The following is a 12,400-nucleotide window of genomic DNA, read 5'->3' on the forward strand; positions in this document are numbered from 1 at the left end:
GATGGTGAGTGGCCATTTTTCTGTGATGGTCTCTCTCAGTTTGGCAGGTAGATAAAAAGGGTTTGAGAGAGAGAGAGAGAGAGAGAGAGAGAGAGAGAGAGAGAGAGAGAGAGAGAGAGCTCAGATTCTTGGAAGAAAAGGATTCGTATTGGTGGAGTTTTATAATGGTGATGATAAGGAGAATGATTTGGCATGCTTCTTCTACCCTTGTTATTGTTTTTCTTGTCTATGCATGGCACTGTTTATGTTGTATTCCTTAGGCATGCATTACGAGGACACAGTATGCACTGAGAGTCGATGCGCACATATCTCCTGCCATCCAAAATGGTAGGAAGAATCCTAACACATATCCCAAAATGGGCTTTTCGAAATTCGAATTTGAAGTGCTGCCAGGTTCCTGCCGGCCCACATCAGATGGTAAGAGATTACGTTTCCACCGACTACTGTCAGTACGCGCTGTGCGTGTTGAAGTCATGCTGAATAGATACTGGGGTGTTTGTTCCGGAAGCGGATTGCGTCCTGCTCGCGCCTGGACAGAAATTGGTCCATGCAGGGACTCCGTGGGGCCTAATGTGATGAATTATAATTATCCACACCGTTCATACATTTTTCCAGAACAGTTTATGGTTTGATCCCGAAAATGAGCAAGATCCAACGATCAAATGGACCATATTACATGAAGCAGCGGTAATAATGACAGTCACCGTTGAAAATTTCTTGGGGCCCACTATAATTTTTATTTTCCATCCAACCAGTTCATAAGGTCCAAAAATACTTGATGAAGGGAAAAAAAAATTCATCTTGATCAAATCCTTCTGTGGCTCCCAAGAAGTTTTTAATGGTCAGAGTTCATTTCCTAGTGTGTGGTAGAATTGAGCCTTTTATATGTATCATTTTTCACATCATACTGTAACATGATCTATAAAATTGATGAACGGTGTTGATAAAACTAATACATCACTGTAGCCCCCAAAGAATTCTTGTCTGTACCGATTTTGTCCAGGCGGGGGCAGGACGCAATCCGCTTCCTTCTGCCTGTCGTCGTCACTGTCAATGTAACTTGTTTCCTCTGTCGCGACTCAGGTGAGTGCGTGTGTCGCATAGTACTGGGGCTTACATGCTGAGATTCTTCAATGATCTGAACCTTCCATATTCTCTTTACTACTACTTATAGATTATTTTTCCATAATAATACTTCAGTAATAAAACTAAACTTTGAAGACTTCTTTTCATTGTTCAAAGTTCGTCTAAAGATAGTGATAATTGAAATAATCTATTTAGCTTAATTTTCTTTAGATGTATCTTATAGAACATTTCCATAAAATGGACGGTTCCGATCTTCTGAAACTTATCATGTGGACCCCTGTCGGCAGCGAATTAAGATGGATCTGAGTCGCGACAGGCAAAATGAATTCATAAAAGTCTGTAGCTAAAAGCGTTCTTGCTAGTGGGACATACCTATGCTATCAGCAATAGAACAACAAAAGTAAAAGATAGTTACCCCGCAGGGACTAGCCTAAAATGTAGTTCATGTGGCCATTCACTGTGCTTATAATACACACTCTGAGATCGAAACCGTCCATCCAGTTATTACCACGGGAGATTGACTCTGGCCAGAAAAATATTTCTGATTTCACGATCAGACGAACCAAACCACCTTCTCCTACAAATGGACGGAGAAAGATGAAAAGTCCCACAAAATTCTACAAGAAAATAACTAATTAGCCAGGATTGGACAATCCGTGTTAGCTTACAAAGACACATCATTGATGGTGGGCCACGGGGGTCTATTGACCGTAGATCCTGTAGGGGACTGTACAGCAGAGAGGCAGTGGAGTACTATCTAAGCTAGCCCCATAGACTACTAAACTGACCTTAAAGTGAGATAAAACTCATTTACATTGAAGAAATGATGGTCCACTTCTAGGAAACTGATCCCACCGAACTTTTGGAAATGACCCAAATGCTTATTTGGTTGTATCTCAGTATATGATTGTAGACAAAGATATGAAACCTTAATAAGCGTGTGGAAAACAACCCATTAGATGGGTCCCTCAAAAAAGTCTATGATCCTCGACCCCAGGGCATACATACTATAATAGGCCAGTTTGTAGAAGTAGAGAGCAATGGTTAAGTGATCCAGACCATTGGTATTTTGGGCCACAAAGTGGATGAATTATTCCCTAAGAATCTCCTCGTTGGTACAATCCAGATCTTTCAAAAATTCCCAGACATCAATGGTTTAAATTGCACACACACAAAAAAAAAAAAAAAAGTTTCATGATCAATGGTTAGGACTATCCAACCATGAGTTATTTAAGGAATTCTCCATCCAATGGTCCAGATCACAGGAACATGGACATTCTCGAGTATACAGTACATAATCTAAGGTCGAGTATCATCTAAATAGTCTTTTTAAAAGGGGAAAAAACAAAAGGGACGGTGGTGATATGGCATCAAAGGATGTCTGTTGTTGAAGATGGTAAGCATGAAATGTATCATACCCTACTAAGAGGTTAAAAGCCTTAAAAAAGAGTGATGGGGTGTAGGTGTGTAGGTGGGCATGCGTGCAAATGAAGCTGGGGATTGTCTACATGTCCCCTCTTTCCCATGCAACTGCCCTCTTTTAAGGGCTGCTCGGGCCCTTCTCCTTTTCCTTTTTCCTCAACCTTTGAGTAAACAAATCAATGGTGTTTGAGGGTGCACATAAAATAAGCGAAAGGAATGTATTCCTCTTCATGTGATTCAAGGGATTAGCTTTGTGGTACAAAATACACCAAAGCATGGATGGATGGTACATCTATACATACATGTATCATGTGATGCATGCATGCTTTTGGGCGCACGTCTGTATCCCAAGATGTGGACGGATGAATGTGGTGGATGGTAATGATGCACATGAACAAGGACGGTCAGCGAACACCTGTGTGGTCAGAGGCTAGGAGGGGGCCACCATGATGTTTGTGAGAAATCCACTCCGTGCATCCGTTTTTCCAGGCCATGTTAGGTTATGAGTCCAAAATGAGGCAAATTGAAAACTCTAGTGGGCCCCATAAAAGGAAAGAGTGAGGATTAAATGTCCACCGTTGAAACATTCGTGGGACCCAGAAAGTTTGGATCAGGCTAATATTTATATGAATGGTTTGGATGGCATATAAATAACATGGTGGACCCTATGGAGATTTCAGTAGTAGGCGTTTCCTTACCCACATTTTCCTGTGGTACGGTCCACTTGAGTTAGATCTGCCTCAATTTCGGGCTAATGTCTGGGAAAACAGATGGATGGGGTGGATTTTTCATCACAGTGGCCCCACAAAGCCTCTCACTGCAGGACCTTTCCGAGTCCCTTAAAAATGTCTGGAAATTGCATGCGTGGCATGCAGGTAATTCAAATGAAACCGTGATTATTATTTTTTTTACCAGTTTAATTTTGTCATGAACCCAAAAAAAAAGAAGAAAAGAAGAAGCCATCATTTGATTATCTGACTATCAGATGAAAACCATCTATGGCCTTATTTCAGCAACAAGGGGTTAGGATTGTTCTACCAATGTTATGTTTGGAAGCTAACGTAGGACGGTGAGTTGACAATTTAGTCGGTTTAATTCGAGTTAATATATGCCACGTGTACCATTTCTAAGTACCTGTGTATCAAACGTCAAGCCGAGTAAGAGCATCAAATGACTCCCTTTCTTTGTAATGTTACTTGAAGGGAAAAGCTCAAGTAGTCCCAGATGCAAGGATGCTCTTAATGCACCCGAGTGCTTCTGGACGCGTGGACTGTCTAACCATAGATCAGTAACGTCCATTAGCTTCGGGCCCACTTTTATGGCCTACCATAAGAAATTCAAATTAATAGGAGGATGCTAACCTTACAAATATTGGCCTCTCTTTCTGTAACCGCCGGTTTGCCAATCTGCGGATAGGATAGATGTGGTCATCTAATAAAAATGATTTATCAAAGAATACGCGTACCCAAAGTGGACTCTGTCAAATGGTCCATTCATATTGATAAATGGACCACTTTTATATCTTTGTTTTTGTATGGCAGTAATCGATGGAGAATTTTCTGTCATTGGTGTGAATATTCTTCTATGCTGACCCTTGAAATGAAGGTCGAAACCCATTGGACGGCGCAGATTAATGATTTGACCTCCACACATCTAAAAGCACCCAGCTGAAATGTGTTCACATTTATGTAAGCAGGACAACGGCTTCTTTTAAAAAGTGCAGTAGCCATGCCTGACTGAGTCCACATTTCACATGGTCTAAGATGGCTCATTAAATTTTATTTTTTATTTTTTAAAAAGGATAGCTTATATTAAAAACAAAAATTTTCTTGTAACTATTATTTTGGTTAGGGTGCGTTTGGTTGCACCAAATATAATGAAATTTTATGATATTTGGTGCACCCAAATGCACCAATTAGTCTTCTACGTGTGTGTGTGTGTGTGTGTATATATAATTGAATTTTCAGCTTATTATTTTCCTTTTTCCTTTTCTTTATTTTTGTTGAATTTTCTACATTAATAATCATGAACGGATACATCAACATGCCGGTATATATATCCAATTTCAAAATTCATGTGTGCTTGATTGCGACATGTAAGCATTTATAAGCTCATTATTTGCGCATTTTTGTCATTGGATAAAGTTCTTGTCACCTTCCACTCTAGAACTTTGATTTCTCACTCAGATTCTTCTGCCATGAATCCACGACATGACGCACATGGTTGTAGTTAAAATAATGATGAATGAATGATGATCTAAATCGTCATGGAATTAATTTGTCTACATGTCCCTCGAAGCACCTCCAGAACGGGTCAGTGATGGCCGGCAGAAATGATAGATTCCATGAGTGACTCAGAGAGATTTGAGTCTTAAGTTCCTCACAAAATAAAAATAAAAATAATAAAAAAGGCCAGCCAGCCAGCGAAAATTGTCTTCATGAAAAGCGTTAAGTGAACCCTAGCTATACCACTAAGCAAGCTCTAATTCATCCATGTTCGTCAAAACATGAAAAATAGGAATAAAAGAAATTGCAACTTATAATATCTATGGCCCTCTTGTAGGTCCAATCTGTATGTTGATTGCCCCGGCGGTGGGTCTACTCTTTAGGTGATCTTAGCCTTCAATCATGGAAAGATCAGACTCCCCTTGTTAGAAAAATATACAAGCCCTTGAAGTTTTGAACTTGTCTTGGTACATCAGCATAATTCACGTTTGTTTCACTCCTTTGCAGGCCTGGTAATTAAGAGTTGATTATTGAAGCCAATGCATCTTATCGGTACGTCTGCGTATGATGCATTGTTGAGGTCTGCTTTTGCTTCTTGTTATTCTCCATGTTCTGGATGTCAGCTTCAGCTTTTTCTTTAAAAGTGGATATTTATTAGCCTTAAAAGTTGGATTGTTGATGGTAGTTTTTTTCCTGGCTCTTTATTTGCTTCCTATAGTTAGGGTTGTTTGTACTATTGCACTCTGATTGTCATTGGGATTAGACCATGTGTCAATATCAATCAATCTTCTTAAATTTCTACCATTTTGCCTTTTGACTCTTCTGCGATAAATCCATGGATAAAACTTCTATTGATCCATCTTTAAAATTTACAGGACATTAAACTAGAAGTGGGTTCTTAGTATTTATTTATTGTCATTGATTGCAATATTCTTAAGCAATTTTTTTGAATCTTCAAATTCAATGGGTTGAGTGTGACCTTCTTCTCTACATTGATTATCAATAATGTTTTAGGATCTTCTCATTGTATTGTTCCACTTTATCAAACATCATTTGCAATAGGAAATTGGGTGATAGGGAGAATGTTGGTAATAGTAAGAATAGATCCAACATGAAATAAATGATGTATAAGGACAATGGTAATATGGAGAAGAACCTGTATAGGAATATTTGTACAAAGCGTGTGAATATCCTTTCAATGACATCTGATCAGCAATGAAGAATGAGTGAAAACCAACTGAAGTAAAAATAATTATGGATTGATTTGGATCGAATTCAAAAGTTTGATTTCCATGTGGACATCTTCGGATAAACTAAAAGGTAATATGGCCCTATGATTCAAATGGTAACCACTCTAATATCAAATGATGCAAACTCTTTTTGCGACAAATCCACCATAGATGCACACATCTATGGTGAAAATAGTGATGAACAATGATCAAAGTCGTCAGATACCCTCTCAACACATTCGTGAGAGTGCCTCAATAACAGGTCAACAATGGCTAGCAAAAATGGTGGATTCCACAAGTGACTTAATGGGAATAGAGCTGCAGTACTTCAATAAAGCAAGTAAAAATTTGCTTGCTATAAAATAATACCAAGTATGAGGAGAATATTATTACAATTTATTTATAAGGAAGGTTCGCTTAAACCTTAAGCTAACTTAACTATTAAGTAAACCCTACTTAGCCAATAAATAGGCCTAATAAACCCTAATTATCTCATGTTTACGAGAACACGAAAAATATATAACAAATAGATGGGATATAAATTAATAACATCTATGCCCCATTGATGGGTCTGATCTTCAGATGAGATCAATCCGGCTGTGGGTCCACTTTTTACGCGATCTTAGCCTTCAGTTGTGGCTACATTAACGGCTCATAGATAGGTAAATTTCCTGTTGCAGCCTTGTTATTCAGGTTGAGCAACTGAAATCGTAGTTTGATTCAAAGATCATCATCCCACTAGGTCAATCGAGCTTGGTCTTTTCCTCCCAGCTGGGGTGTGCCCCTCTCCTTACCCGGCGTAGGCCTGAGTTCCAGCTATGGGCATTCACTGAAAGCCCTTAAAAAGCAACCTGGCGTGGTGTATGAGAGAAGTGATGGCTATTTTTAATTTTTTTTTTCTTTTCCAACTCTTTGTTTCATCCACTATGCCCCCCCTGATGAGTGGACTAGATTGATTTTTAAAACACAATATCTACACAGAGTGGCCCTCTTGATGGATTACTCGGATCTTGCATGTTTTTCACATTGGCAAATGCAATGGTGTATGGATGGGCAGGGCTATGTACAAACGTGGGAATAGAAAACCCTTTAAATTTTGTATAATTTGGTGAAGGCATGGAAAAGAGCCAATGTTGTATATTTTGATGGGCCCTGATAGAAATTTTACATATGATGTACATTTAATCAATTTAGAACCTACAAAGTGGTGGACCTATTGAAGAATTTATATGCCATGTATGGGGCCATTCCCTCTGGATTTATATGCCACCATATACTGAATAGAAATACACATGAAGAATTCTTTCATTTGGGAATTTTACTCTACCCAAACGAACTGGGGAATTAGGAAGGTATATATCGAACTGCAGACAACAAATTCAGTTGGTTAACTCGTTATTTAGCTAGGTAACTATAAAGTGTTCCCTTACTAAAAACACAAGATACCTGCTAGTTCACCCGAGGGGTCAGAACGCCTTCTACGGCTCAAAATTTTACCTCACTATATGGGCCCCACCATCTCGACGCAAGCGATCATTGGACCCACTAAATTCTCCAACGAATAGGATCATTGCACCATATGTAGTCTGCAGTTGGCACAGGGAGGGACATGATGAGGTCTGTTGTGGGGAAAACTGAACTAGTCCGCCGTATGGAAGATGCAACAAATCATAAGAGAAATGCCTTAAAACTGAGTCAATTAGAATATCAAGATGAGCTTCTCGAGCCGATAAGGCACCAAGCTCAAAAGATATAATAAGTGACTCTCCCTACAGAGAGATGGGCCCCAAGCCGACCCTAAGTTGAGCTGCCTAAGGGGCAGAGCTCAATGAGGGGAATCACCTCCCAAACTGACCAAATCAACTCCGACTAGAGGAAATGGAAAACTCGAAAAGAATCCCGCCTCGAACTAAGAAATGGAAGATTTAGCACAATTCTACCCGAAGATCACGCTGACTGAGGCGGGCTCGACGATATTTTTGGAAGTAAATTCTCATCTAAATAAGGACCCTCTAATGAATCCAATATATCCCATCAGGACATAAAAATCTTGAAGCCACCTAAACACCCTATAAGTACATGCATTGTAATTGGAGGGAGGTAAGGAATAACAACCCTAGCTCAAGTCTCGCTTCTACTTTTAGTATGCCCGCCCGACTCAAGCATCGGAGGGTCCCCGACTGCAATTAGTACCCCTGTTGTCCTTTACGTGTTGTTTGTGTAGGTATACATGCGTCTACAAGTGACTACACTTATCCGTCTAGATTCAAGCAATAACAAGGTCGATCACCATCTTCCTTAGAGAATAACTACTTCAAATCTATGGAGCTCTCTAGACTCCTCACAGAGCTTCCTTGAATCCACGAGGGATAAAAGCAAAAATAATTCCAAATAAATTTGAAATAACTTAATTAATTATTAAAAAAGTGAAATTACAATTCTTTAAATAATGAACTCAAATCTACGACAGAGTTTTAGACTTAGACTCCAACTCAAACACCCTAAAAACATGACTTATGATAAATATTAAACTTATTATTTATAGATGACCTCTATTCCTACTAGACTTCTTGGTTTTCGGCCAAAAATAGCATCCAATTTGGCATAACTTCTACAACTAAATGCATCAAAAGTTATACTCAAACTAAAACTTACTATTTATAGTAAAAATGAAACTAATTAAACGGGACTGTTGACCATCGATCTGATGGAATCTCACAAATCCGGCATGGGCAACCCATTGTAGCAGGTTGGTTGTCTTAAATAGGTCCTCCTACCCAAAATCATATATAATATGCCAAAAAACTCATCCCAGTTGGTGAGATACGGCTGATTTAAGGTTCTGACGGTCCAGATCATTTCCACCTCTGCTCAAGCTCTGGTCCATCTTTACAATGAAAGTGTCCGCGACCCGCTCTACATCAGTAGTCCTGCCTCTCACTCTCTCTTCTGTTTTTTACACACGCACATACTCGTACCCACACACTCCACAATGGGCACTTGAACCATGACCTCATCGTTGAAACTCGCGGAGTCTACACTGAGCCATGCCATGAGCAGGGACCCGATTTAACTTCCTCCTCAAATCTCTGAAGGATGCTTGTGAAAACTGGTCATTGACATGCATTCTCTTAAGAAGAAAAATAAAAATAAAAATAAAGTAGCATTCGCTTTAGTAAATGGAGGACACTTCGATTATATACAAGATTTTGGACCTGTTTGGATATCCCTTGATTCACAGATTGATCAACCAGCAAAATCATCTCATCCATAAAGATGGGAGTGTTTGGCCAACCAATACAAATGCAGTTGATCTGATCATTCCATACAGATTTCAAGCCTAATGCCCGAGCGATTGTTGTACCATTTGCAAAACGCATACAAATTTATGTTAACGCTCATAAGTGTCCATTCAGATATCAAGTGGTTAGAATGTACAGGCTCACTAAAGTATGGATGTTAACGTTTGAGTTGGTACATCAAAGCATGCATGGATGGCATATCTATACATACACGTATCATGTGATGCATGAATGCTTTTGTGCGCACGTCTGTTTCCTAACATGTGGATGGATGATGACGATGCACTTAAAAATGCTCGGCAATTGCATACATGGCATGCAAGTAATTCAAACGAAACCGCCCAAATTTTTGGTACCAGTTTAGATGTGTCATTAACCAAAAAATCAACCTTATTTGATTATCTGACTATCAGATTGGTGGACATTTATTGGACGGCTAAAATGACAACCATCTTATGGCCTTATTTCAGCAAACATGAGGTTAGGATAGTTCTACCAATGTTATGTTTGAATGCTAAACTATCGACATTATAAAGTTATGTGGTCTGTGCATTGTTTCTAGTTAATTGGTAATTTAATTCAAGTTAATATATACATATGCTATGTGTACCATTTATTATAAATGTCTGTGTATCAAGCATCACTTGCAGCAAGAGTATCAAATCACTCCCCTTCTCCTGTTAGTGTTACTTGAATGGGATTGACTTGGTCAGGTTTGGCTGTGGAGTAGTGGAGTTTTACCTGCCTTTTTCTTTTGTTGGTCTCTGTAAATAGTGTTGTGACTTTCTATTCCCCTTTTGCTTTGTTTGTTTTCTTAGACTAATGTAGAGTTATATGATAGTTGAGGGCCATCTCTCTCTCTCTCTCTCTCTCTCTCTCTCTCTCTGTGTGTGGATCCCACCTGAAATTTTGTACAGCAAGGTTTACCATTCAACAAAGATTAAGGTGGTGAACTACCCTCTCTCTCTCTCTCTGTGGATCCCACCTGAAATTTTGTACAGCAAGGTTTACCATTCAACAAAGATTAAGGTGGTGAACTACCCAACTTTTCTTTTTTGCTTTATTATTATTATTATTATTATTATTATTATTATATATTTAAGTGTTAATTGAAGGAAAAGCTCATGTGAGGGACAACGATGCTTTTAGTGCAACCTAGTGTTTCTAGACCTGTGGACGGTCTAATCATAGATATGAAAAATCCACTATCTTCGGGCCAATTTGATGGGCTACCATGAGAAACTCAAATTGATTGGAGGATGCTAACCTTCCAAATATTGGCCTCTGATCAAAATGATTTATCAAAGAATAGGCATATCCAAAGTAGTCTCTTTCAAATGGTCCATTCATATTGATTAATGGACCACTTATAGATCTTTATTTATGTATGACATTAATCAATGGAGAAATTCCTGTTATTGATGTGAATCTTTTATGCTGACCCTTGAAATAAAGGTCAAAACCTAATGGACGGTGCAGATTAATGACTTGACCGTCCACTCATCTAAAAGGAACCTGCGGTCCATGCGTACCATTGCAAGTCGAAATCACTGGAGTCCACCCCTTGGCTGAAATATGTTCACATTCATGTAAGCCCCACAACGGCATCTTTTAAAAAGTGCACGCAGCCTTGCCTGACTGAGTCCATATTTCCCATGGTCGTGAGGATGGCTCATATACAAAAAAAAAAAAAACTACAATATTCTTGTAACTATTTTTATTATCTTCGATTAGGGTGCGTTTGGTTGCACCTAATATAATCATGAAATTTCATGATATTTGGTGCACTCAAAGCCCAGCTCGAAAAAGCCCACCTCTTAGTCTTCTACAAGAACAAAAGTAATTGAGTTTTATGCTTATTAACTTCCTTTTCTTTATTGAAATTTCTATATAAATAATCTCAATGTACTACTAAAGTAGATGAACAGATTCGCATGTCGGCATATTAGATTTCAATTTTCATGTATGCTTGATTGTGACATATTGGAAGTGTTTATAAGCTCACTGTTCCCACTTTTTCTTTTTCTTTTTCATTAGATAAAGTTCTTGTCACCTTCCAATCTAGAACTTTGATTTTTCGCTCAGATCCTTCTGTGAAGAATCCACGGCGCACATGTCTGTAGTAAAAATATTGATGAATGATAATCAAAATCATCACAGGATAATTTGTCCACGTCGAAGCACCTCAGCAACGGGCAGTGATGGTCGGCAGAAATAATAGATTTCATGAGTAACTCAACGGGATTTGAATCAGATTCCTTGAAAAAAACAAAGGGAGAAGGTAGCCACCGAAAGTCAAGTCGTCTTGATGGAAAAAACGCCAAGAAGAGATCCAGGGCTGACGCAGTGATGAACGTGATGAGGATAACTACTCCGAATCCACGGAGCTTCTCTGGACTCCTCACAGAGACTTCTCGAATCCACGAGGAAAGAAAGCAGAAAATAGAAATAAATTCTAATAAATTCGAAATTGATTAATTGATGAATAAAAACGAGTTCACAACCCTTTAAATAAGGGTACCAAGCAATGAGAAAGAAATCAGAATCAAACTACAACTCAAACTCCTAGAATCCGCGACTTACTATAAATAATAAACTTACTATTTATAGACGGTCGTGATGTCTACTAGTGTGTAAGGTTTTCGGTCAAAAATAGTAAGTGTCTTATTTGGCTTCACCAAACCGTTCTCCTAATTATTCTAAGCTCTTTTCACGTTGGGCGAACTCCTAAAGCCCGACGGATGAAGAGTTATAATCAAACTAAAACTTACTATTTATAGTAAAAATGAAATTAAAACAGGGAAACGACCGTCGATCCAGGGGTTTTTCGCAATTCCGGGCTGCGCAACCCGGCGTAGCGGGGTTGGTTGGCTAAAGTAGCTCGTTCTACCCCAAAATCATATATCTTACGTCAGATAACTCATTCCGGATTGTGAGATACGCCCGATCTAAGGTCCGACGGTCCGGATCACTTCTATCGTTGACCGGGCCTTTTCTGATCCATCTTGGCCATGAAACTGTCCGCGACCCGCTCTACATCAAGGGCTAAGGGAATTCAAATCAAACTCATTATCAACTTATTTACCAGAAGAGATCTACCTGAACCTAAAGCTAGTTTAAGCATTAAGTGAACCCT

This window comes from Magnolia sinica, chromosome 9 (genome assembly GCF_029962835.1).
Source record: "Magnolia sinica isolate HGM2019 chromosome 9, MsV1, whole genome shotgun sequence".
NCBI classification, from domain to species: Eukaryota; Viridiplantae; Streptophyta; class Magnoliopsida; order Magnoliales; family Magnoliaceae; genus Magnolia; species Magnolia sinica.